Genomic DNA, 26284 nt, shown 5'->3' with positions numbered 1-26284 from the left:
TAGAGGTTTTGCAACATATTATGTTGTAAATGTATGAAACTTATTTATACTACATCGTAGGAATTTGGTATCTGTAAAACAAAACGCTTCTTGGATAGGTATATAAGTTCTCAAAAGTAGAAGCTTCTGATATTGTTTGGTTTGTGAAGTGTTCACAAGCCTGTGCATTCAATACATAATTGCATTCCACTTTGCATTCTAAGTACCTTAATTAGTTTTACCCAAATCTCTGCAAGCATCACGTAATGAGAGTGGTAGAACCAAGGATTGTGCCTAGTGCAGAAATTTCCTAGTAATATGGATATTTTTTAATGCCATTATGTATGTCCTCATGTACAAGTTAATGGTTAAGAACTAATGGATGGAATTGTCTGAGTTCAAATACTAACTTCACCACCTATTAATATGGAAATTTGGAAAAATTCCTTAACCTCTCTGAGCCCCAAGTTCCTTACCTGTAAAATGATGATAATAGTACTCACTTCACATGGGTTGCTGTGAGGATTAAATGAGCTAATATTGGTAAAGCACTTGGAACAACAGAGCCTGAAAAGTAGGAGGTGATATGTAAGTATTTAGATTTACAAAATCCCTTTTAATTCAGAGGGATTTTGTTAGGAAGATCACTGTAAATCTGGATTATAAAAGTGTCTAAGCAGAAATATACAGAGTTTGGCAGCAATGCATGATGAGTACCATAAAAAGTGTTAGTGGCAGTGACATGCCAAGATAATGCCTAGCTCATCATGCCAGTATGTCAGTTGACACTACTACAGGCTGTGTCCTCCATACCTGCTTCTTTGTTTCTGGTTAGAACCCCCCTCCCTGCTTTCTTTATTATTTTACTACTATTCAAACTATTAATTTTAACCTCCTTAAAGTTGTAGAGGGTTCACTGGTGACCCCCAAAAAGATCTGTTCATACTCTGACCCCAGAACCTATAAATCAAATCGGACCTTATTTGGAGAAGGGTTCTTTACAGGTACAATTAATTAGTGATCTCAAAATGAGATCATCTCTATATTATCTGGCTGGACCTGAAATACATTAGCAAGCGTCCTAGTAAGAGAAAGACAGGGAGATCTGAGACAGAGAGAAGAAGAGGTAATGTCACCACAGAGGCAGAGATTGGGGTGATACAGCCAAGGAATACCTAGGAATGTTAACAGCCACCAGAAGTGAGAAGAAGCAAGTATTCTCCCCTGGAGCCCCTGGAGGAAGAGCAGCTCTACTGAATTTTGAGCTTCTGGCATCCAGAACTATGAGAGGAGATTTATGTTGTTTAAATCACCCAGTTTTTGGAAGTTTTTAAAGCAGCCCTAGGGGAGTAATATGCATGTCTGTTCCCTTTATCCTCTGATCTTGCATTCTACTCGACAGAGCAAAGAAAGGTCCTTGTGTGAAATCTACTCAATGGTCCTATCTCTATCATCCATTACTGTATCTACAACAGAGTCACATGCTCCTAAAACCATGGCAGCAAGTTGGCTTGTGTTTTAGTTTACTAAGCTGCCAAAAGCAGATGCCATAAAATGGGTTAGCTTTTAATAGAATTTACTAGCATACAAGCTTACAGTTCTGAGGTGGTGAAAATGTCCCAATCAAGGCATCATCAAGACGATACCTTCTTTCTGAAGACTGGCTGTTGGTGATCCTAGATTTCTTTGTCACTTGGCAAAGCACATGGCAGTGTCTCCAGATCTTTCCCTTCTCTGCTGGGTTTCATTGCTTCCAGCTCCTTGCTTCCATGGTTTTTTCCCTCTCTGTCTGAACTTCATTCTCATATAAAGGATTACAGTAAAATGATTAAGACCCATCATCAATGAGATGGTTCACATTTTAAAAGTCTACTTACCAAAAGATCATACTTACAGTGTGTCCACACCCACAAGAATGGATTAACATTAAGAACACATTTTCTTGGGGTATATACAGTGTCAAACTTCACAGACTGGCATACAAGATCCTCCTTATCTGGTCCCAGAATATCTTCCTAGTTTCAGCATCCCCCTCCCCTTTTTAATGCTCTTCCTACTCCAGCTTTTGGGCCACTGACAGTTCCCAAAATGTGTCATTCTCTTTCAATCATCTGAGAACTTTGCACACATTGTTCCTTTGCCTAGAATCTTTTATCGTGTCCACCTGTCAAGTTTCTACTTATAGATCCTTACTTGGCTTATGGCATGATTCTTATTCCCAAAAGTCAGCTCTGAGAAACTCCATATATTCCAGACACCTGTCAGGAAAGTAAATCCTACCTTTGAACCCCAGGCAGCCAGGCATTGAAGGGGACTGAGACCCTATGACAGGATTCACTGATGCTGAGAGCCTGCCCCAGATTTTCCCCCTCTGTGCATTACTGTCATGTTCCATGGATCCTTGAAAATCATAATTCTTTCTCACAATCCTCTAGTTCTGCTAACTCTCTTCACTGAAAAACCAGTGAAGCATCAATCCATGTACTATCTGAAATCCTTCAGGCATAAAATACAGTTAAGGTCTTTTCTGCTGTGTTCCTGTATATTTGTGACTGAACAATAAAAATTCAGGCTTAAATACTTTTGCAATATGTGCATTAATTAGAACATTTTTAACCACCCATTGCAGTGCATTGGGGGGAGGGGTGCAAATGCTAGAGAGACGCTGCAGGACCATCTCCTGGAAGATAGGCAATAACAGAAGAGAAATCTCACCCATGTGCTCTAGTTTATTTTTGTCGGCTGAGGCATTGGTGCACTAGATGGGTTTGGGGGATTTAATGAGTCTCATTGATTCTAATTAGACTAACCTTGGTGGAAATAGACATTGCTCTGCAAATTATGGCTAAATTACCGTTAAATAATTTGCATTCTGTTACATGTTTTATGTGCTAGTACAGACACAAACATTCAGGTCCAAGTCCCTCAGTATTTACTAAAGTATATCAGCAATTTTGGCCTCACATAAGGATTCACAGCTGCCCCACATATTTTGTCCAATCTGTGCTATAAGGTATGTTTCCAGGTAATTAGATATGACACACTCTGCAGCCTCAGACAGACACAATTATGTTTGTTCCTCTAAAACTCCAATTATCCTGAAATCTGTAACAATATAAACACTAGTTAGCATTCGAATTGAGTTTCTACTGTGGCGTATTGACTCGGCCCTGCAAAGTAGGTGTCGTTATCTCCATTTTAAGGGAAAGAAAACTAAAGCACAGGACAATTAAATAAACTTTCAAGGTCATACAACTAGGGCTGGATGCTCTGAAATTCTTGTTCTTTCCTTGATGATAGGGCCTCTCAGTTCTTAATTTGTAATGAGTACATTGATCATAACTAATATACTTTATTAATTAGTCAGTAATTATTCATGGAGCACTTAATACCCAGGACCACGTGGTGAACTGTTGATTATACAGAGAATCGCAAGGCATAGTCTTCTTTCTTTTCTCCATTAAAGGAAAAAAAGTGATTATATTCTCTCCTGAGAAGGACTAAGAATGCTCAAGAAAGAGTTGCTATTTTATTCATTTCACCCATTACATGAAACTATTTAAGATTTTGATTTTAGGTGTTATAAACTGTAATAAAGAATTTAGGATATAGGAACTGTTTCCATTTACTGTATATTTATTAATTTAGTCTTAGAGCCAATAATAGAACATGGCAAGTGGTTCTTGTTTTCCAACTTACTCCCTTCAGGTTGAAGTCGTGAATGGGTGTATCCAATCAACTGCACCAAGTCGCATCATTGTACTTTATTCTCCAATGGGCCTATGCGGCCAGCTTTTCTTTTATCTTTATTTATATGCCTGGATATTCCTACATGCCAGCCATAGAATGGGCACTTAAAAGTGCCACAATCCAGAAAGCATTGCAAATGTCTTTATAGAAAAGTATAATGAATGGAAAATAAATTTTAAGAGACACATGCTTCCTAGTACAACTACCAAGTCAAATAACAATAAATACTGTGAAGTGGAATATTTTTCAAGTTAACAATGCAATACTAAAAAACTTCTAAAGTTATACCTTTAAATCACAAGGTTGCATTTATATTCTGTCATAATCCATTTAATGCAGCTACCTTAATCTACCTCCTTGCCTCATTTCTTCTCTAGTAGAGTAACATAAAGTAGTCTATTAATTTTGGATATCCTAGTTGGTCCACATGATACCAAAACAGCTGGTTTGTAATGGAATTTAATACTTATTTAAAAGAGGTAATCAAGCTTTCCAATTAGTTTCTGTGTAGAATCCACAGCTTTCTTCATTCTCTATTTCTTTTACTTATATTGCCTTCTCTCTTTAAAATCTGTTTTGTGAAATATACATCTAACAAGCATGTGGAATGTAGACAGTTTGGTGGCTCCTTGAGAAACTAAATATCAAGTTGCCCTATGACCCAACAATAGCAGTACTTGATATATACCCAGAATTGCTGAAAGTAGTGACACAAGTATATGGAATATATGTATTAGATAACTTATTCAGATATTGCTTGAAGTTCTGTTCTAGGCACCAGAGTTACTGCAGTAAACAACACAGTCAGAAATCCCTCTTCTCTTGGGGCGAGTAGTGTGGGAGGCAAAAAGTAACAAAACAATAGATAGAAGACATTCAGTCAAATGGTAGTAAGAGTGATGGAGAAAAAGTAAAGGCAAAGGAGGCATGAAAGATTTGATGGGAGGGAGAAGAGCTTCTAAAGAGGTTGGTTAGGAAAGTCCTCACTGATGAGATGAGATTTGAGCAGATGCAGAAGCAGGTAATGGAGGAATCATACAGATATTTGGGTAAAGGACAGAGCAAAGGCTCCGAGGCATCAATATGCTTGGTAAGTCTGAGGCACAGCAAGGGAGTCAGCAGGGCTGGCAAAGAATAAATAAAGGGATGTTACTTTAGCAGGAACTGTGCTATTATGGTGAGGAAGGAGGTCAGATGGGGTAGGAATTTGTAAGCCACTATAAGAACATTGGTTCTTAATGTAGCAATGGAGGCCATTGGAGGATTTTGAGCAATATGAAAATGTGATTCTCTTTGAACAATTCATCTGCCTTTTGTATTTTGAAAACTCTGAAGGACAAAGGTCAAAGTACACAATTGACCCAGTGAAATGATCCAGGTGAAAGATGGATTATAGCAATAATCCCATGTGGGTATAATAGAAATAAGTACTTTGCGTATAGTTTCCAAGAGAGGCAATATAGTTTGATGATAGATCGGAGAGCAAAAGAGAGTTTAAGAATGGAATGATTCCAAGGCATCTATTCTGAAAACAGAAAGGATGGGATTGTCATTTATTGAGTGGATAACACTGTCACAGGAGTAGGTGTCTATGGGAGGATCCAGAATCAGCATTGGACATGATGAGTTTGATATAACCATGAGCCATTTAAGTTAAGATGTGAGCAGAAGAATCTGGAGTTCTGGGATGTGATTTGGGTTGGAGATATAAACTAGGGAGTCCCCTGTGCAAAGAGCATAAATGGAGGTTGAGTCTCATTGATACTACCCAGTAAGGGAAGATAGATGACAAAGCACAGATTATGGGTTAGAGAAATTAAATAGGTCCAGCATATGAGACTGCCAAGGAGGGATCAGGAAATACCAAGAAAAGTAGGAGAAACAAAGAAAGTATTTCATACAGGGAACAGTGAACATGTCCAATGTCCCTGCCAAGTCAAATGGCATTAATACATGACATACACAGCTTAAATAATAACAAAAACAACACATCTACTGATTATCCAGCTTTGGAAATAATTCATTCTCTTTCTTAACTTATTTTCACTTAGCTTTTTAATGGACAATTTAATATGTTTCTATTGCAGGGAGCTGAATTAGAGGTAGTTAATGTATTTCATGAAAAATACCCATTTTATCAGTGTTAAAAAGGTTTCTTAGTTTTTCCAAATTAAAATGCATTGGTAAGTACAATTTGGTTGATATTTCCTTCATCATCCTTAGTTTACATTCCTCTTTTGAGTTAAGTATCTCACTTATAGGATTTAATTTCACACCATCTACACTGAAACCTAACCCTCTACATTTGGGTTTCAGTTATTGAAGTATGAAATCTTCATTTGAGCTTTGTAGTTCACCTCAAGGAAAAAAATCTAAATGGATTGTGTCTAGCAGTTCCAGAGAGAGCAAAAGCATCCCAAACATTCATGAGGTAAAGGATAAAGATAACTGCTTAGCCATGCCCTTAGTTAGGCATATTATTCATGTATGAAAGCAACGGGCTTTAGCATGCAGATGATGGCTGCTAGGGAATTACTCACATAAACTGTTATATGCCAGCAGTGCCAATGTATAAGAAGATAAAACGACTCTCTAATCCCTTTAAATGTTAATACATAGCAAAGAATTCTTATGCATAACTAATAAAATTTACACTTTCTAAGCTTCAATTTTCTTGAAGGATCGTTTTATTTGATTTTTCAAAAATTGATAAGAAAAATGTTAAAGTACAACAAACATTGTAAAAGACTACATTTGGAAGGGAAGTGAAATGTAATAAGAGTTCAGGGTATAAATTAAGTATATCTCGGGGGACACTCACTTGTTTGCCAGTATTAATTATTTCTGCAGTGGGAGTGTAAAAAATGGTGTCTCTGAACATGAAATAAATTCTTGTGTGGTAAGGGATATTTTCCCTTGTTCAATACATATGTGAATTCTCTCTGTAATTATAAAACTAAGTCTGGAAACATAAATGGATATCAAAAAATGACAGGAATCACTGAAGACTTTAAGTTAGTTATTTTGAATATATTATGACAATGACAGTTTGTTAAGCTCTTTGGGATAGAAGAAAAGGTATATAGCTTAAGTGTATTAAAATGGATGAGAAGAAATAAGGCTTTTTGTTTTTGAAATCAACCTGAAGTGATTATCAAGACTTAAAATGAGTCCAACCAGAATAAGTGTGTCTGCTTTGAGATATATTACATATATACATTATACTTTTTACCCACTAGGGATAACTCTTGTGCCTTTTTCAGTGCTCAGCTAGTCCTTGTCAACTGTTAAGATGAAAACATTTGTCTTTTTCCAATTCAATTTTCAAGAAACAAATCAGACCTTACCTACTATATCATTTTATGCCTTTATGAACATAACTTTTTTCCTTATGGGTTTAAAGAGTTGCTGTATCTAATTCCATCTAAGATGTTTTTTATTTCTTTATACATTGTAGAAAGCTAGTCAAAAATTGTTTGCTTTCAGATGGAACACTTATATTTTACTGGCTCACATTGAGAAATTTCTGACATTTTTGTTGTTTTGTTTCCTTTTTAATTTTCCAGTTTGGAATCTCATAGGATTTCCTCTAAATATAAAAGACAAGACAATGTTTGTTTTAGGAATTTTTGAAATTCAGTTAATTACAAATCCACCAAAACTGTTAGAAGATATTTGTGTAGGAGAAGCCTTTGTTCTAGAACATCTATCCTTGTACGCATCACTCCAAATATGTTGCACGTATACAAAGTTGACATCACTGAGGGTGATTTATGTATGAGGCAGTAGAGTTACAGTGACTATACCTTTTGTCCTCCAATTCCCTTGAAACCAACATCATACCTTTGGAAAGAGCTGGAACTAAGTGAAATTGACAGGTGCCAATAACTAGCAAGCCTGATTGAGGCAGTGATACAGTGGTGGTCACTGTGGGTGGAGGAGGTTAGGATAAGTCCATCCGAAATCCACATAATCCTTCTCCAGGACCACCCAAATATAATAAGTTTGTTTCATGAAGCTGAATTTTCATCCCTTAGTCTTAGGTAAATTGTGAATAAATGCATCTTCGGAGTGATTAAAGATGCTGATCATAAATTTCTTCAGGTGTAAGATATATAAAAATAAAATAAAATAATAAATATCTTTTTTTGAAAACCATGATAATATGAGTGCAGGAAGAATATCTGTGTCTAAATCTCCCTTTCTATTTCTGCTCCCTTGTACCATGTATTTCTTCATCTTGAGAATGAAGAGATAAAATTTAGTGATTAAATTTAGTAATTTCTTTTGACATCCAGAGATGGAGAGCAGGAACAAATGGGAAACTTCTAAATCTAGAAATCATTTCTCTTTGATAAATATCAAAATTTAGAATATAATGAACTAAAATTCAGCAACATCAACCCAGAGAATATATGTTGACAGAGTATGTGTGTGAGCATGGTTAAATTTAACAGGATTTTTGTTTCAGCAGAGAGTTACTAGTTTCTTTTGTAGCTTTAATGTAAATTTTTTATTTCCCTAATTATTGCAAATAATGTAGAATAATAAATATAATGGAGAAAAAAGTATATACTGTAAATATATTTCATTATTCTTGAAGGAAATAGTACATCTAAATTCAAATATATTCTAAAGAATAATATTAATGATTAAAATGAATTTCAGAATCCAAGTAATAAAACAGTTGTTTATGTAACAATCCTCAGCTTAAACTAGACACAAACCACATATTTTAGTAAAAGAAAACTATTATTATACTTGTTTGGTATTAAAATGAAACAGCCTCTGATACCAACATTCTTGTTTGGACCATAGCAACAGAGTTCTCACTCTCCAGTTCATTGGTGAAAAAAGAGGAATGTTGAATTCCAAGAGCACAGAACACATCAGGTTTCCAGTGTTTGGGGGTGAATGAAAGGAAGTGGAGTCTAAGGACTGAATATACCTATTAGAGAAGCAGAAACTAAGTTTTATTGTAAACATAAGACAGATAAGAAACCTGGATCCCTAAGAGATCAGACAGGATTTTTTTGTAAAAGGAGAGTATGTAAAGCTAGAAAAGAAAAAAATGCATAGAAAACCCCTGTGCACAGATATGAAGCATGGTGAGGGTGTCAGATGTCTCTAATTAGTTGCTGGCTACGTGGCTTTGGGCAAGACACAGTTATTGCTTAATTTAGCTAGCTGTTTAGTTCTGTTGGTAAGTAGTTCTACCTCCCTAGTCCACCCAGGGGGAGCAAAGGAGTAACTCCACTTACTGGCAGGTTATGAGTTATATAGTCTTCTTTTTACTTCTGTGTATATATATATGTGTGTGTGCTGGTGAGAAGTTATGCTGAGAAGTAGCTGTTAGCCAATCAGGCAGCCGGGATAAAAATATTTTTTTTTTTTCAGGACAAAAATAATTTTCACTCCACCAAGACATTTGGGACTAAAATAGCATAGGGATGACTTGTACAAATAGTAAGGTATTCAGTTATCTGGAAATGGTTTAGCAAATCCATCGAAATAAAATCTATTTACTCACATATTAAATATCCATTCATTTATTGGACATATTTTAATTGTGTCACTCTCTGTGAGTTGTTGATAATAAACCCTTTTTCTCTGGTTTGGAAATTGGAATCATTCAGGGATCTTAGCAATGAATTGTAAAGTAGGACTATGACCTATAAATGTGAATTGTCACTAACTTGCAGTGTGACATTGGAGAAGTCACTTAACCTCAGTAAAATCCTATAATATCCTCATCTGCAAATGAGGCTATCTATAAGCCCTGGTTGAGCAGTTGGCAAATAGACCTTGGGAAGGAAATGATAGATTCAATACCTTTGTCGCCACTGGATGTTACACATCACCTCACTACTGTGCAATAACCTGTTCAAGTACATCAAGGAAGTGCCTTGGGCCTTACCTGTCAATGCATTTCTCTGGCATTTGGGACTACCTGAGTTTAATGAATGGTGCCTGAAAGAGTTTGCATCACCGTGAGATAAGTTGGAACAGAATCTTTACTGTAAAACATATAATCAAGAAAGTTGTGCCAGTTTGAAAGGATTTCTGTACCCTAGAAAAGCCATGTTTTAATCCTTATCAGTCTTGTGAGAGCAATGGTTTCTTCTAATCCCTATTCAGTACTGTAGGTTGGAAACTTGATTAGGTTATCTCCACAGAGATAAGACTCAATCAATTGTAGGGGTATTAAACTCGATTAGATGGAGACGTGTCTCCACCCATTCTATGTGGGTCTTAATTAGTTTACTGGAATCTTATAAAAGAAGAGACAGTTTGGAGAGGTCCCTTCTGAGAATGAGGAGAGAGCTACTGAACCATGACAGAAGGACGAGGGAACCACAGAGTCCACCCGCCAGTGACCTTTGGAAATGAAGAAGGAAAATGCCTCCCTGAGAGCTTCACAAAGCAAGAGGCCTGCAAAGAAAGTCAGCAGATGCCATCGTATTCACCATGTGCCCTTCCAGCTGAGAGAGAAATGCTCAACTTCATTGGCCTTCTTGAACGGAGGTATCTTTTCCTGGATGCCTTAGACTGAACATTTCTACAGACTTGTTTTAATTTGGACAATTTCACAGCCTGAAAACTGTAAGTTAGCAACTTATTAAATTCCCCTTTTTAAAAGTTGCTCCATTTCTGGTATATTGCATTTCAGCAGCTAACAAACTAAGACAGAAGTAAATCCGGAAAATAATAGGAAATCTTCAAAATAAATGAAAACTAGAAGATGAAAATACTATACCAAGAGAAGACTCATACTTACATTGAGTGTCATTGTTAATTTGAGATCCAGATCATTTAAAGACCATTTTAATTTATATAGTATAGTGTATTAGTCACGGTTCTCTAGGGAGACAAAGCCAATAGGAGATATCTATAAATATGAGATTTTATGAAAATATTTTATATAACTGTGAGGGATGTATGAGTCCAAATTCTATAGGGCAGCTGCAAGCTGAGAACTCTGGTGAAGGTTTTCTATGAAATCCCCAGGAGAGGCTAGCTGACTGCAGTAAAGATGAAAATTCTCTCTTCTGATTGCTGAAGTCATCACTTCTTCTTTTCAACTGATTGGATTAAGCATCTCTCATTGCCAAAGATGCTCCCCTTAGTTGACTGTAGATGTAGATGCACCTAACTATCCTAATCCACCTCTTGTCAACTTTGCAGCTGTACGCATGATCTCAAACTATACTTAATCTCTAAATAAAAAGCAATAATAGACATAGTTTTCACCTAAAAATATTCACTGTCCTGCCTACAACTGGAAAGCATTAAATCTCTCCAGATTAGAGTGCAAGTCCTTGGGTAATATTTACTCTTTAACTTGATATCCTATAATTTAAATACTATGACATGAACAATACAACTTATGTGATATAGGAAAGAAACCAGATATTTGCTTTATGAATAAATGCAAACATACTCATACCAAAACAAGGGGGAAATATTAATACCATTACAGTCCTCATTTCAGTAACTGGTCACATGGCTGTAGATCATATTTATCACTACCTTCTTCTACTACCCATTCTATGTTCCCATTACGCTCAGCAAGCACCTCAGCTAGCCATGGTTCTTTGCTTGGTGGGTGACCTAAACCATCGTTTCTAAAGTTTCTGGATCATTGCAGAATGACTGAATTATTGCCATTTTTCCATTGACTTTAATCACTGGCCCTGATAGTATTGAGAGAAGCCCTAGGGGATCTTATGCATCCAGGAAAACTCTTCTTTACTCCATTGTGTAGTTTCAGTCCTATTTCCCCTTGATATTCAAGATCAATCACTCTAGGCAAAACAGGAATCCCCATCTTTGCCTGTTGATTCAGAGGTATGAAAAACCCAAAGTGGCCAACTGGCAGTCTTAACTTCCAGTTTCATGTAATCATTGTTGTGTGTCCTGGTGGAAGCACCCACCCTTTTGGAACAAAGATCTTCGAGCAGTAGAATTTAAGGTTGCAGGAACAGGAGGCAAATTTTTTTCTAGTGGATCACTAGGGTTAATAATGAGCGGTGTCACTCCCATTTTCACCCCTTGATTCCTGGACCTGTGAAACTTGGATATGGGAGAAAAAACACCATAGTATGGACACTAATTCAGAGCATACACAGCCTCCTGGAGAACATGATCCCAAGGTGTTGGGGCAAGGTATTGCCACCTAGTTGGCACCATGATAGAGTCCTCAAAAGGCCACTCCACTATTCTATCACTCCAGCTGCTTCAGGATGATGGGGAACTTGGTAAGACCAGAAAATTCTGTGAGGATGAGCCCATTCCCTCACTTTACTTGTTGTGAAGTGAGTTCTTTGATCAGAAGCAATGCTGTGTGGAATACCGTGACAGTGGATAAGGCATTCTGTAAGTCCATGGAAGTTAGGGTTGGCAGAAGCATTGCATGCAGGGAAGGAAAACCCATATCCAGAGTATGTGTCTATTCCAGTTAGAACAAATCACTGCCCCTTCCATGATGGAAGAGATTCAATATGATCAACCTGCCACCACCTAGCAGGCTGATCACTTTGGGGAATGGTGCCATATTGGGAACTGAGTATGGGCCTCTTCTACTAGCAGATTGGGCACTTGAGAGTAGCCATAGCCAGGTCAGTCTTGGTGAGTGGAAGTCCATGTTGCTGAGCCCATGCATAATCTCCATCTCTACCACCATGACCACTTGTTCATGAGCCCATTGGACAATGACATGAGTAGATGAGAAAGAGGCTGACTGGTATCCACAGAATGGGTTATCTTATCCACTTGATTATTAACACCTTCCTCTGTTGTAATCACCCTCTGATAAGCATTCACCATGCAAAAAAAAAAATCTTCATGCTTTTTGCCCATACAGAAAGGTCTGTCCACATACCTCTTCCCCAGCCCTCTTTGTCACCAATTTTCACTACTTGAGGTTCTACCCACTGGGAGGATTTCCACTCACCACTGTCCTCCAGGGACATCCCAGAAAGGGCCTGTAGTGCTGTAACTATACACTTTCAGGTGGCATGCAGAATCATCTGTAAACCAAATCCAAGTTTTCTCTTCCTCAGTCAACTGATTATACAGAACTCCGCAAGATGCCATAGCTTTGGTCTGAGAAAGAGAAGGTAATGTGGCAGGAATGAAGGCCATGTGGGCATTGGACCACTTCCTCATGCAATGTATTTGTGCCTTCAGAAACTGTGGGAGCCCTATCTCATACATGCCATTCATTTTATGATGGAGTGCTGCTGGGCTCACCAAATTTGATTTGTTGAGTCAGGCAACACACAGCTCATAATAAACATCTCAGGTCTCATGGCAACTTGTTGGCCCATGGTTAAGCATTCAGTCTCTACTTAGGCCTATAGCAGGCTGAAAGCTGTTTCTCAGAAAGAGTAGTTATCTGTGGAGGATTACAAGGCTTTACTCCAAATCCCCAAGGGCCTGCATTGTGATTCTCTTATAGGGGCCTGCCAAAGGCTCCAGACAGCATCCCTATTTGCCACTGACACTTCCAACACCAGTGAATCTGCTGGATCATATGGCTCCAGTGGCATAGCAGCTTTTATAGCAGCCTGGACATGTCACAAAGCATCCTCTTTTTCTGATCCCCATTCATAACAAGAAATTTTTCTTGTCACTCAGCAAATGGATGAGAGTAGTACACTCAGATGAGGAATATATTGTCGCCAAACTCCAAATAGGCTAACTCAGTATTTTGCCTCTTTTTTGGTCACAGAAGTGGCCAGATGCAACAGCTTATCCTTCACCTTTGAAGGTGAAGGATAAGCTCGACATACTTCACACCTCTGTACACCCAGAAATTTCACTGAGGTGGATGGCCCCAGTATTTTTGTTGGTTTCATCTCCCATCCTCTAACATGCAGCTGCCTTATCAAAAATTAGCAGTTGCTACTCCTTGCTCCCTGGGTCCAATCAACATATCATCAGTATAACAGAGCAGATCAATGATGTCCTGTGGAGGGAGAAGTAATCAAGGTCCTTGCAGACAGGTTTATGACATAGAGCTGGAGAGTTGATATACCCCTGAAGTAGGACAGTTAAGTTATACTACTGGCCTTCCAGCTGAAAACAAACTGTTTCTAGTGGTCTTTGCTAACAGCTATTGAGAAAAAAAGATGTGTTGATTTGTTCAAGTGATAATAGTACAACTGAAAGAGCAGCTGCAATTGGAGTTACCACTTGGTTAAGTTTACAGTAATCCGCTGTTGTCCTCCAAGCCCATCTGTTTTCTGCATAGGCCAAATAGGAGAGTTGCATGGAGATGTGGTGGGAATCACAACCCTTACATCCCTCAAGTCCTTCATGGTAGCACTAATCTCTAAAATTCCTCCAGGCATCTAGTATTGCTTTTGATTTACAATTTTTTAGACAAGGACAGCTCTAGTGTCTTCCATTTGGCATTTCCTATCTTAATAGCCCTCACTCCATAATTTAGGGAACAATTGTGTTGGTTCTGGCAGTTGCTGAATATGTCTATTCTAATCATGCATTCTGGAACTGAGGAAATAACCACAGAATGGGTCCAGGGATTCATTCACTGGAACCACTGTGAGACATATCTAAGTTAAAACTTCATCAATCACTTGACCTCCATGACAAGCCCGTACTCTGACTGATGGACCAAAGTGACATTTTGTGTCTCCTGGAATTGATGTCACTTCTGATCCAGTGTCTAATGATCCCTGAAATGTCTGACCATCCTGTTTTTCTCATGTAATGTGTCTGTACCTTCAGGACCTGGTAAAAGGCCATAGGTCTCCTGGGAGGAAGATTAACGTGTAAACTTTTGGCACTATAGCAGCATCCTTCCCCAAGAGGACCTGGCTTTCCCCTCATTCAAGGGGCTCTAAGTCTGTAAACATAATCAAGTCTGGCAATTGATTAAGGGGCCATGACTCTTTGTTTTTGTAATTTAAGTTAGGCTTTTGCTCACTTGATCCAGATCTCTTCTGCTTATCAGGTAAGAGTTTAGTAGACTGTCCATTTATTTTATATCTAGTGTTCTAGCTTGCTAGCTGCCAGAATGCAATATACCAGAAACAGAATGGCTTTTATAAAGGAGAATTTAATAAGTTGCTAGTTTACAGTTCTAAGGCTGAGAAAATGTCCCAGTTAAAACAACTCTATAGAAATGCCGAATCTAAGGCATCCAGGGAACAATACCTTGATTCAAGAAGGCCGGTGAAGTTCAGGGTTTCTCTCTCAAGTGGAAAGGCACACAGCAAACATGGTCAGGGTTTCTCTCTCTCTTGGCTGAAAGGACATATCTGCTAGCTTGCTCTCCAGCTCCCTGGGAGACATTTTCCTTCTTCATCTCCAAAAGCCACTGGCTGGTAGACTCTCTGCTTCGTGGTTCTGTGTCATTCTCTGTTATGACTTTCTCGTGGCTATGTTGTTCTTCTCTGCCTTCTCCGAATCTCTCTTTTATAGGATTTCAGTAAAGTAATCAAGACCCACCCAAATGGGTGGAGACACATTTCCACGTAGTCCAGTTTAGCAACCACTCTTGATTGAGTCACATCTCCAGGGAGATGATTGAAATACAGTAGTGAATAGGGATTAGAGGAAATGGCTGCCTTTACAAAATGGGATTTGGATTAAAACATAGCTTTTCTAGGGTACATATATCCTTTCAAACTGGCACATCTAGGTACCCCATGATCTGCTAGCCAACACCATAGGACCCTGTGAGTCAGATCTTTTTAGTTGGAAGGGGCCATCGATAATACAGGATAGGCAATGGAACTAGTTGATGTTATGGAAAGGTTGGCCTCTCTGCATTTCAAGATGTATTTGGCCCAGGGACCCATCTAGAGGTTGTAGATTTCTGGAAAGTTACCCCAGTCCATGGAACCTTTATAGACTCTTATATAATGACTCTATTTGAAATCTCTCAGCCACTGATACCTTATTTGTTACATTTCATTTCCCCCTTTTAGTCAGGATGGCATTGTGGATCTCAATTTTAGATTATTTCATTGTTTCCAAGAGAAAGATAACCAATAAACACACTCTCACAAAGTAGAAAATCCAAACCTCCCCTTAACCCTTGTTCCTCCCTCTATTGTATACTCCTGATATTGTTGTGATACTGTTGATGTTTTCCTGTTAAACGTAGCTCAAAGCGTGCAAAATCAGTTTTCCCCCTGTACCCTGAAATTATACACTCTTTGTACAAGATTCATACCTTTGCAGTAGTTAATACAAGAACTTATTTATATTTGTAGTGTTGATTGGTGGGACACATGGGTCTATACAACCCCTTTCAATCATACTCACCTTCAATATGGTAATATTACTTGGGGACCCACTAATGGATAGCCTTCACTTCTATCTATTCCCTTACATTTAATTTCAACCTCATTAGCTACCATTCATCCATCTCTAGTTTCCATGTATCTAGGTCCCCTATATCCTGCATTATTAGCCTCTGATTTTACTTTTACCATGGTTATAAAAGTGGAATCACAGTATCTCTCCTTTTGTGTCTGGCTTATTTCACTCAGCAGTATGTCCTCAAGGCTCATCCATCTGGTCATGTGGTTCAGGACATCTTACTGCTGTAGAATCATCCTTCATATGTATACACCACATTTTTTTAATCCACTCTGTTAACAGACACTTGAATTTTTCCATCTTTTGGCAATTATGAATAAAACTATTATGAACATTGGTGTGCACATGTCTGTCTCCCTACTCTCAGCTCTTCTGGGAATATACTGAGTAGCGGTATTGCCAGGTCATTGGGCAACTCGATATTTAGTTTTCTAAGAAATCACCAGACTGTTTTCCATAGCAGCTATATCATTATACATTCCCAGCAATAGTGCGTAAGTGTCCCAGTTTCTCCACATCCTCTCCAACATTTGCAGTTTCCTGTTTATTTAATAGCAGCCATTCTTACAGGTGTGAGGTGGTATCTCATTGTAGTCTTAATCTGCATCTCCCTTATAGCTAATGAAAATGAGCATCTCTTTGTGAGCTTATTAGCTATCTGTATTTGCTCTTCAGAAAAATGCCTATTCATATCTTTGGCACATTTTATAATTGGGATGTTTGTTATTTTGTTGCTGAGTTGTATGATTTCTTTATCTATACAGGATATCAAACCTTTATCCGATGTGTGATTTCCAAATATTTTCTCCCATTGAGTTGTCTGCCTCTTCACCTTTTTTGGCAAAGTCTTTGAGGTACAAAAGCATTTGATTTTGAGGAGTTCCTATTTATTTTTTCTTTTGTTGCTTTTGCTATGGGTGAAAGATTCAGGAAGCTACCTCCTATTACTAGATCTTGAAGATGTTCCCCTACATTTTCTTCTAGGAGCTTTATGGCACTGCCTCTTATATTTAGTTATTTGATCCAATTTGAATTAATTTTTGTATAAGGAGTAAGGTAAGGGTCCTCTTTTATTTTTTGGCTATTGCTATCCAGTTCTTGCATGCCCATTTATTGAAAGGACTATGTTGTCCCAGCTCACTGGATTTGGAGGCCTTGTTGAAGATCAGTTGACTGTAGATTTGGTGGTCTATTTCTGCCCTCTCACTTTGATTCCATTGGTCAACACTTGTATCTTTGTGCCAGTACCATGCTGATTTGACCACGGTGGCTTTATAAGTTTTAAAATGAGGAAATGTTGATCCTCCTACTTGTTCTTTTTTAGGATGCCTTTAGGTATTTGGGGTCTTGTTCCCTTCCAGGTGAATTTGATTATTAGATTTTCCAGGTCTTCAAAGTAGGTTGTTGGAATTTTTATTGACACTGCATTGAATCTGTAGATCAATTTGGGTAGAACTGACATCTTAACTACATGTAGCCTTCCTATCCATGAGCAAGGAATGTCTTTACACCTATTTAGATCATCTTTGATTTCTTTTAGCAATGTTATGTAGTTTTCTGTGTACAAGTCCTTTACATCCCTAGCTAAGTTCATTCCTAGATAGTTGATTCTTTTAGTTGTTATTTTGAATGAAATTTTTACTTACTTGACTCCTCAGTTAGGTCATTTCTTGTGTATTGAAACATTAATGATTTTTTCACATTAATTTTATATCCTACTACCTTGCTGAATTTGTTTATTAATTCAAGTAACTTTGTTGTAGATTTCTTAGGATTTTCCAAGTATAGTATCGTGTCATCTGCAAATAGCGAAAGTTTTACTTCCTCCTTTGCAATTTGGATGCCTTTTACTTCTTTTTCCTGCTGATTGCTCTAGCTAGAATTTCTAGTACAATACTGAATAACAGTGATGACTGAGGGCATCCTTGTCTCATTACTGATCTTAGGGAGAAAGTTGTCAATCTCTCATCATTGAGTATGATGCTGGCTATGAGTTTTTCATATATACCCTTTATCTAATTGAGGAATTTACATTTGATTCCTACCTTTTGAAGTGTTCTAATCAGAAAAGAATGTTGAATTTTGTTGAATGCTTTTTCAGCACCGATCAAGATGATCATGTGATTTTTCCCTTTCAGTTTGTTAATGTGTTGTATTACATTAATTGATTTTCTTGTGTTGAACCATCTTTGCATTCTTGGTATAAACCCCACTTGGTAGTGGTGTATGACTCTTTCAATGTGTTGTTGAATTCAATTTGCTATTATTCTGTTGAGAATTTTTGCATTTATGTTCATTAGGGAGATTGGCCTTTAGTTTTTCTTTCTTACAGCATCTTTACCCAGTTTTTGGTATTAAATTGATGTTAGCTTCGTAATATAAGTTAGATACTGTTCCTTGTTCCTCACTCTTTTGGAAAAGTTTGAGCAGGATTAGTGTTAGTTCTTTTTGGAATGTCTGATAAATTCCCCTGTGAAATCATCTGGCGCTGGACTTTTCTTCGTAGAAAGATTTTGATGATTGATTGAATCCCTTTACTTGTAATTTTTTGGTTAAGATCTTCTATTTATTCTTGAGTTAGTGTAGCTTGTTTGTGTGTTTCCAGGAATTTGTCCATTATATCTAAGTTGTCTCGTTTGTTACCATATGGCTGTTCATAGCATCCTCTTTTGATTTTTTTTTATTTCTTTAGGATCTGTGGTAATGACCCCCTTCTCATTTCTAATTTTGTTTATTTGCATCCTCTCTCATTTTTTCTTTGTCAGCATAGCTAGTGGCCCATCAACTTTACTGATTTTCTCAAGGAACCAACTTTTGTTTTCATTGATTCTTTCTATTGTTCTCCCGTTCATTTAACTTTGCTTTAATCTTTGTAATTTGTCTTCTTCTATTTGCTTTGGGGTTACTTTGCTGTTCTTTCTCAAGTTCCTCCAGGTAAGCAGTTAAGTCCTGGATTTTTTATCTTTCTTCTTTTTTAATATATGCATTTTGGTAAATTTTCCTCTCATTATATCATTTAAGTTCTGATATGTTGTATTCTCATTTTCATTCATCTCCAAATAGCTACTGATTTCTCTAGAAAGTTCTTCTTTGACTTACTGGTTGTTTAAAAGTATAATATTAAAACTCCATATATTTATGAAAGTTCTCATTTATAGGTGGTTATTTATTTCCAGCTTTATTCCACTGTGATCAGGGAAAGTGGTCTGAATAATTTCAATGGTTGTAAATTTCTTAAAACGTGGTTTGTGCCCCAAAATCACATCTATCCTACAGAATGTTCCATGATCACTAGAGTAGAATGTATATCCTGGTGTTTGGGAGTATAATGATATATATATTATATCATATCATATCATATATCATATAACATATATATATGTTAGGTCTAATTCATTTATCAAATTGTTTAAGTTCTCTCTTTCTTTGTTGATCCTCTGTCTGGTTGTTCTCTCTGTAGAGGAGAATGATTGTATTGAAGTCTCCTACTATTAATATTGAAACATGTATTGCCCCCTTCAGTTTTGCCATTGTTTGTTTTATGTACTTTGGAGCTCCTTGATTGGGAGCATAGACATTTATGATTGCTATTTCTTCTTGTTTAATTATCTCTTTTACTAATATATAGTATCCTTCTTTGTCTCTTACAATATTTTTACATTTAAAGTCTATTTTGTCTGATGTTAGTATAGCTACTCCTACTTTATTTGGGTTACATCTTTTTTATTTTGGAACATCTTTTTCCATCCTTTCATTTTCAATCTATTTGTATCCTTGTATCTAAGATGAGTCTTTTGTAAGCATCCTATAGCTGGATTATATTTCTCATTCCATTCTGCCAATCTGTATTTTTAATTGATAAATTTAGTCTGTTAACATACAAAGGTATCACTTTAAAGACATTTCTTGAATCCACCATCTTATCCTTTAGTTCTATTTTTGTTTGTTTGCTCAGATCTATATATTCTCTTCCATCTTTCTCTTTTCATTCTTTAAGTTACCTTTACTGGTACTCTTCAATTTTGTGCCCTCTTCCCTACCTCCATCTCCTGTATTTTTTTTTTCAGCTGGTAGAATTCCCTTTGGTATTTCTTGTAGGGCCATTCTCTTATTGATAGATTCTCTCAGCATTGGTTTGTCTGTGGAAATTTTAATGTCTCCCTCACTTTTCAAGGACAATTTGGCTGGGTACAGAATTCTTACCTGGAAGTGCTTCTCTTTCAGGATCTTAAGTATATCATACCACTGCTTTTTCACCTCCATAGTGCCAGTTGTGTAGTTCAAACTCAGTCTTATGTGTTTTCCCTTATCTGTAGTAAATTGTTTTCCTCTTGCCACTTTCAAGATTTTTTGCTTCTCTTCAACATTTGACAGACTGATTAGTATGTGACTTGGGGTAGGGCTATTTGGATGTATTCTCTTTGGAGTAAGTTGGGCTTCTTTGATTTGCATATTTATGTCTTTTATAAGGGCTAAGAAGTTTTCCCCATTATATCCTCAATTAATCTTCCTAGTCCTTTACTCTTCTCTTCTCCTTCTGGGGGACGTGAATGATTCATATTTTGCATGCTTTGCTTTGTCCATCATTTCCCTGAAATCTAATTCAAATTTTCCATCATTTTTACCATTTGCTCTTTATGTGTTCAAAATTCAGTTGTCCTGTCCTCTAGTTCATTTATTCTCTCTTCTGTCTCTTCAAACCTGTTGCTGTATTAACCTCTGTGATATCTGCTTTTTTTCTATTTGTTCTTTCAAATTCCTCTTTATTCTCCTAGTGTCTTCTTGATCTCCTTCATGTCATTAGCCCACCCATTGATTTTATTTAGTAGACTTATATGAACATCTTTGATTGGTTGTTCCAAAGTCTGTGTCTCCTCTGGTGTTTTTAATTTGGTCGTTAGGCTGGGCTATCTCTAGCTACATCTTAATATGTTTAATGATCTTCTGTTGCCTTAGAGGCATATAAACATCTTGATATGGTTACTTTGGAAGTTGATTTCCTTCAGCAGTCTAAAGCTTTGGATTTGGGGGTTGGGTGTGGAGCAGGATGCAGGGATGGGACAGGGCAAAACAGTAAAGTACAGGTATAGGCATGGGTCAGGGATGCTATGCTGGAGCCTGTGAGTGTGGAGTGCATGCCGTGGGTTGTCGAGGTGTTATGCAGGGGCTATGAGGACAGGGTGAAGTTCAGATAGGCCATGGTGCAGCATGAGGGACACAGTTGTAGGACACAAGAGGCAGATGGGGGGCCATGCAAATATATAGAGATTAGTGTATGGGATGGATATGGGTGGGTGCATAGAACATGGGGGTCCTGGGTATCAGGGTGTGGGGTATGCGGCACAGAAAGGGCAGGGGATAGGTGTGTCCTTGTGCAGGGGGAGAGGTCCAGGGAGGCTGGGTAGATGTGCGAGTGTGCAGGGGTGGGGCACAGATTACGTGGAGATTGTAGAATGTGGGTCAGGGGCAGGTGATGTTACATAGGTGGGGCCCTGGCACAGGTGCAGGGTTTGGGGCTATGGTGCATGTGTGTGCAGGGTGGGGGCTATGCAGCACAGATGTTCACATGAGCCCCTGCCAGGTGTGGGAGCAGGGTGCTTGTGCTCTGGGGTGGGGCAGGCAGGTGTACATACGCAGGGAAAGGGGGCTAGGGTGCAGGGGTAAGAGGTCGGTGCACAAATGCATCAGCTTCCAGTGGGGAGGATGCCCACATGCACAATTCTGGGGGACAGGGCCCTGGTGTGGGAGGGTCTGGAGGGTAGGGCCCTCGTGCGTGACTGAGCAGAGCTCAAGGACAGCAGGGTGGGATTGATCCTGCATAGGCTGGGGTAGGTGTGGCCTGGATACACAGGTCAGCCCTTGCCCAGAGCTGGGGGCTATGGCGGGGATGTATGCATGTATGGGTCGTGGGAGCTGGACACTGATGTATGCACACTCAGAGTTCAGGGGACATGGGGCAAGGTTGGAGGATTGTATGGGCTGGGGTGGGTGTGGCATGGGTATGAAGGTGAGTGCCTGCAGCCCAGATGTGCAAGTGAACAGCTGCAGGGGGCAGGGAGGAGGAGGTTGGGGTCAAGGGGCTGGGCACAGGTGCATGGGTCTCGGGCTGGGCAGGCCAAGACCATGGGCTTGTGTGTGAGAGGTGGGTCAAGCTAGGGAAGGCTTGCACATGGGGCAGGGGTGGGTGATGAGGATGCACAAGGATGGGGTGGGTTACAGGGTTCAGGTGCTTGGGGTGTGGGGGCAGTGGCGGGTCACAGGGCGGGGCAGTACATGTGGGTGTATCATGTGCAAGGAGTGTGGTTTGATTTATGTCCTAATGCACATCACCCTGTTCATGAACTCCTGAGGGATCTGAGCTTCTGTTTGGAAAAGGCATGTTAGGCTATTTGCACTAGCTGGATGGCCCCCAGTTCTCTGTGTCTCAGTTCTTTAGCTTTTTCAACCAGGGCTTCCCTACATGGTGTAGAAACACCCTGGAATTGCTGTCCCAGTCATTTTTCAGTCACTTTTCTAGCTGTTCCTTGGAGTAGGGGTGAACCTGACCTATCCAATTCAGCCATCTTTGACCTCCATGCCTGTCAGCCACCTTTTGATCCATGTTCCAGCCAGCCACCCAAACAAACTGTTTATACCCTCTAATCCTTCAAACTGCAACACTGAATCCAGAATCTCTGCCTAGTGCACCCATATCAATAAATTCAGCCTGATTCAGCTTTATATCATTATCCCAGGCCATGAATATCCATTCCCACATATAGTCCCCTGATTTGTCTATATAAATTGGAAAACCTATGTAGCTCTTTTGGAGTATAGCATACCTCATCATGTGTCACACTTTTTATCTCACCTTTTGAGACTTATTGGGATTTTAGTTATATGCCTGGAAGAAAAGAGGGGTAGTGGAGTGAGTCATGAGAAGAATTAGAAGTGTCTTTCAAGTCATTTACCTCAAGGCATTCTGTTGCCATTTTATCTGGTGAAACAGGATTAATCTTTCCGGACAGAGGAGTGAGGGCTGCTTCCTCAGGGGATGTGATTGCAGGTTCAGTAGGCACTGAAAGGTTAAGTTCTTCAGGTGGAGGTTGGATGGCAGACTCCCCAGGACAGACTGGAGATTGGGTGGCTATTTCCTCAGGGCAGACCATTGCAGGTTTATCTATCAAAGACTTAGCAGAATCTAGGCTTTCAATGTCCCCACTGCCATCATTATCAACCATTAGTTTATCTTATAAATCTGCTACCTGCACAAAGAGACTCTGGGTCTGGTTTTCACAGATCTCAGGTTTTCAGTCAAAGAAAAGATTTTCTTTCAGGGCACACGTAAAAACTTTTACATCTTTCATTTGATGCTTAACTTGCAAATTTGAAGCCTTCAGCTCATCCCTTTCTTTTATAACTATATCCAGCGTATCTAGGAACAACCAGCCAACATTTCATTTACCTTCTAACTCTACAAAACTCTGTTAAGGTATCAAAAACACTCTCACCAGAGCCTTGTCTTGTATACGTGTATAATCAGCAGAATCAAATGGAGATATTTTGCATTTTTCCATTCCCAACTCATGTCATGGACTATAAGTACCATCATTATTATTGGAAACACATTCATTAATGCCTTTAAATCTAGTAAGAGTAGAAAACCCATTGCAAAAACCGTTTATAAGAATCTTGTTCTCAGGAACTATTCCTGGTACCAAAGATGTAACAGTCAGGGAAATAGAACCAGCAGGAGCTATCTGTAAATATGAGATTTTTTTAAAAGCATCTTACACAATTGTGGGTATGCGTGAATCCAAACACCATAGGGCAGGCTACTTTTTGTTTGTTTGTTTGTTTGTTTGTTTGGGCAGGCACCAGGAATCAAACCCGGGTCTCCGGTGGCATGGCAGGCAAGAACTCTGCCTGTTGAGCCACCATGGCCTGCCCAAGGTGGGGATTTTGATGAAGGTTTTTGATGAATTCCCCAGAAGAGGCTGACTGGCTGGCTGAAGTAGAGGTGAAAATTCTCTCTCCTGATTGCTGAAGTCATCATTTCTCCTTTTAAAGACATCGACTGATTGAATTAAATGCTTCTCATTGCAGGAGGCACTCCCCTTAGTTGATTGGAGATGTAATCGGCCATAGATACAATCAACATACTGATGATCTAAGTCCACCAAATGCCCTCACACTGGCAGTTTTGCCAGCGCTTGCTTGACCAGACAGCTGGGCACCATAACCTATCCAGCCAAGCTGACACATGAACCTAAACATGACCTATAGTAACTAGAAATAAACACAAGGGTTGATTTCTCATGTGATAAATTTTTTAGGTTTTCATGTAATGTATATATAAAAATGCATCTAGGAAGATTATGGGAAGATGGTGGAATAGGGAGCCATCCCTACTTTGTTTCTTCCACCAAAACAATTATTAAAGAGGCGGAAATGTTCTGAAAGAACTATTTTGAAACTCCAGAGGCCTGAAGAACACTGTGCAACATCCAGGGAATAGTGGAAGGAAGAACCTGATAAATTCTAGTAAGAAGAGTAAATTGCTTTCTCTGCACAGTGGCTACAGGCACCCATCCCCCCTCTCTCATGGCAGGCTACTTTTGTGCAGGTAGCAGATTTATAAGATAAACTAATGGTTGATAATGATAGCAGTGGGGACATTGAAAGCCTAGATTCTGCTAAGTCCTTGATAGATAAACCTGCAATGGTCTGCCCTGAGGAAATAGCCACCCAATCTCCAGTCTGTCCTGAGGAGTCTGCCATCCAACCTCCACCTGAAGAACTTAACCTTTCAGTGCCTACTAAACCTGCAATCACATCCCCTGAGGAAGCAGCCCTCACTCCTCTGTCCAGAGAGATTGGTCCTTTTTCACCAGATAAAACTATGAGGTCCAGCCCTGTCTAGCTCACTGGTGACAGAAAGGGACATAATCATCTTCTTTCCCAAGAACAGGGTGGACACAGATGATCACTGATCATGGCTGTTAATGAACAAATGTGGCTCTCACTTGGGGCCTGGCTGTGAGGGCTGGTTTCAATTACCCAGACAGAGGCAGTTGCCACCATTGCTTCAGCTTTCCCTGTGGTGGCAGTGGTGACTGAAAGATGCTGCACTTCCTCAGGGCAGTGAGACCAGTTAATTGAAAGACTGTGTTTTCTGGGCAGGCCAGGAAAGTTCAGCTTTGGGGAAGCATTGGAGTTCTTTGTGTGCTTCCTGATCCCTTCCCCAGGACACTTTGAAGCAGGTCTGTGCTCTTTTCGCAGATCCCTGGCCCAGTTATTGCTGGGAAAAACTGACCTGGAAAAGTCCACCTGTGTGACCCTCCTCTGAGAATTTGTCCTCCAGGTAAATGCAGTTTAAGACAATGAAAAGAGTGTAAAAAGCTGTAGAGGCAGACAGACTGTGACAGAGGCCAGCTGGTTGCAAACACCCAGGAAAGGGAGGTCTAACTCCTGGGAAACAAAAGGAGCAACCAAACCCCTATATGTAGAGGGACTTCAAAATAGCTAGCAAATAAAAGCCTGAACAAGATAGAGAGGCTCAGAAAGAGAGCGAAAACCCTGCACAGTGTGTTTGCCTTGGGCTGACCTTCCTGATAGGAAGGCTGAAGCTCACAAAAAAATCTATGTCTTTATCATCAGCTGGTTACAGTACCAAGAAACAGACATCTCGAGGAATAAATCCCAGAGTTAATACTTTAAAATATTAAAACAAACAGTCTGCAACAAAAGAGTACAAAACAAAGAAAAAAATAAGGAAACAGGAAATGATGTCCCATCCAAAAGAAGAGGATAAAAACAGAAAATAATGAAGAAGATGAGAATATGGGCATACTGAATAAAACCTTTTGAACAATGATCTTTAAAGCACTCAAGGAGATGAAAGAAAATACAAAGGAAGAACTAGTGGATAAAAGGAAAACAATGAAAGAGCAATATGAAAGTCTAAGAGATATAAATTTTAAGAAGGAAGCAATGTTGAGTTGAAGATCACAATCACTGAAATGACGAATACCCAGGAGGGTTTTAAGAGTGGATTGAAGTTGGCTGAAGAAGACCCAGTGAACTTGAAGACAAGACACTTGAAATGAGTCAGGCTGAGGAGAAGAAAGATAAAAGAAATATTAAAAGCAAAAATAGCCTAAGACACCTCTGGGACACTGTCAGGTGTATTATGGGAATCCCAGAAGGACGAGAAAGAATG

The sequence above is a fragment of the Tamandua tetradactyla genome, chromosome 10 (genome assembly GCF_023851605.1).
Source record: "Tamandua tetradactyla isolate mTamTet1 chromosome 10, mTamTet1.pri, whole genome shotgun sequence".
NCBI lineage: Eukaryota > Metazoa > Chordata > Mammalia > Pilosa > Myrmecophagidae > Tamandua > Tamandua tetradactyla.
This window is presented reverse-complemented; position numbering follows the sequence as displayed.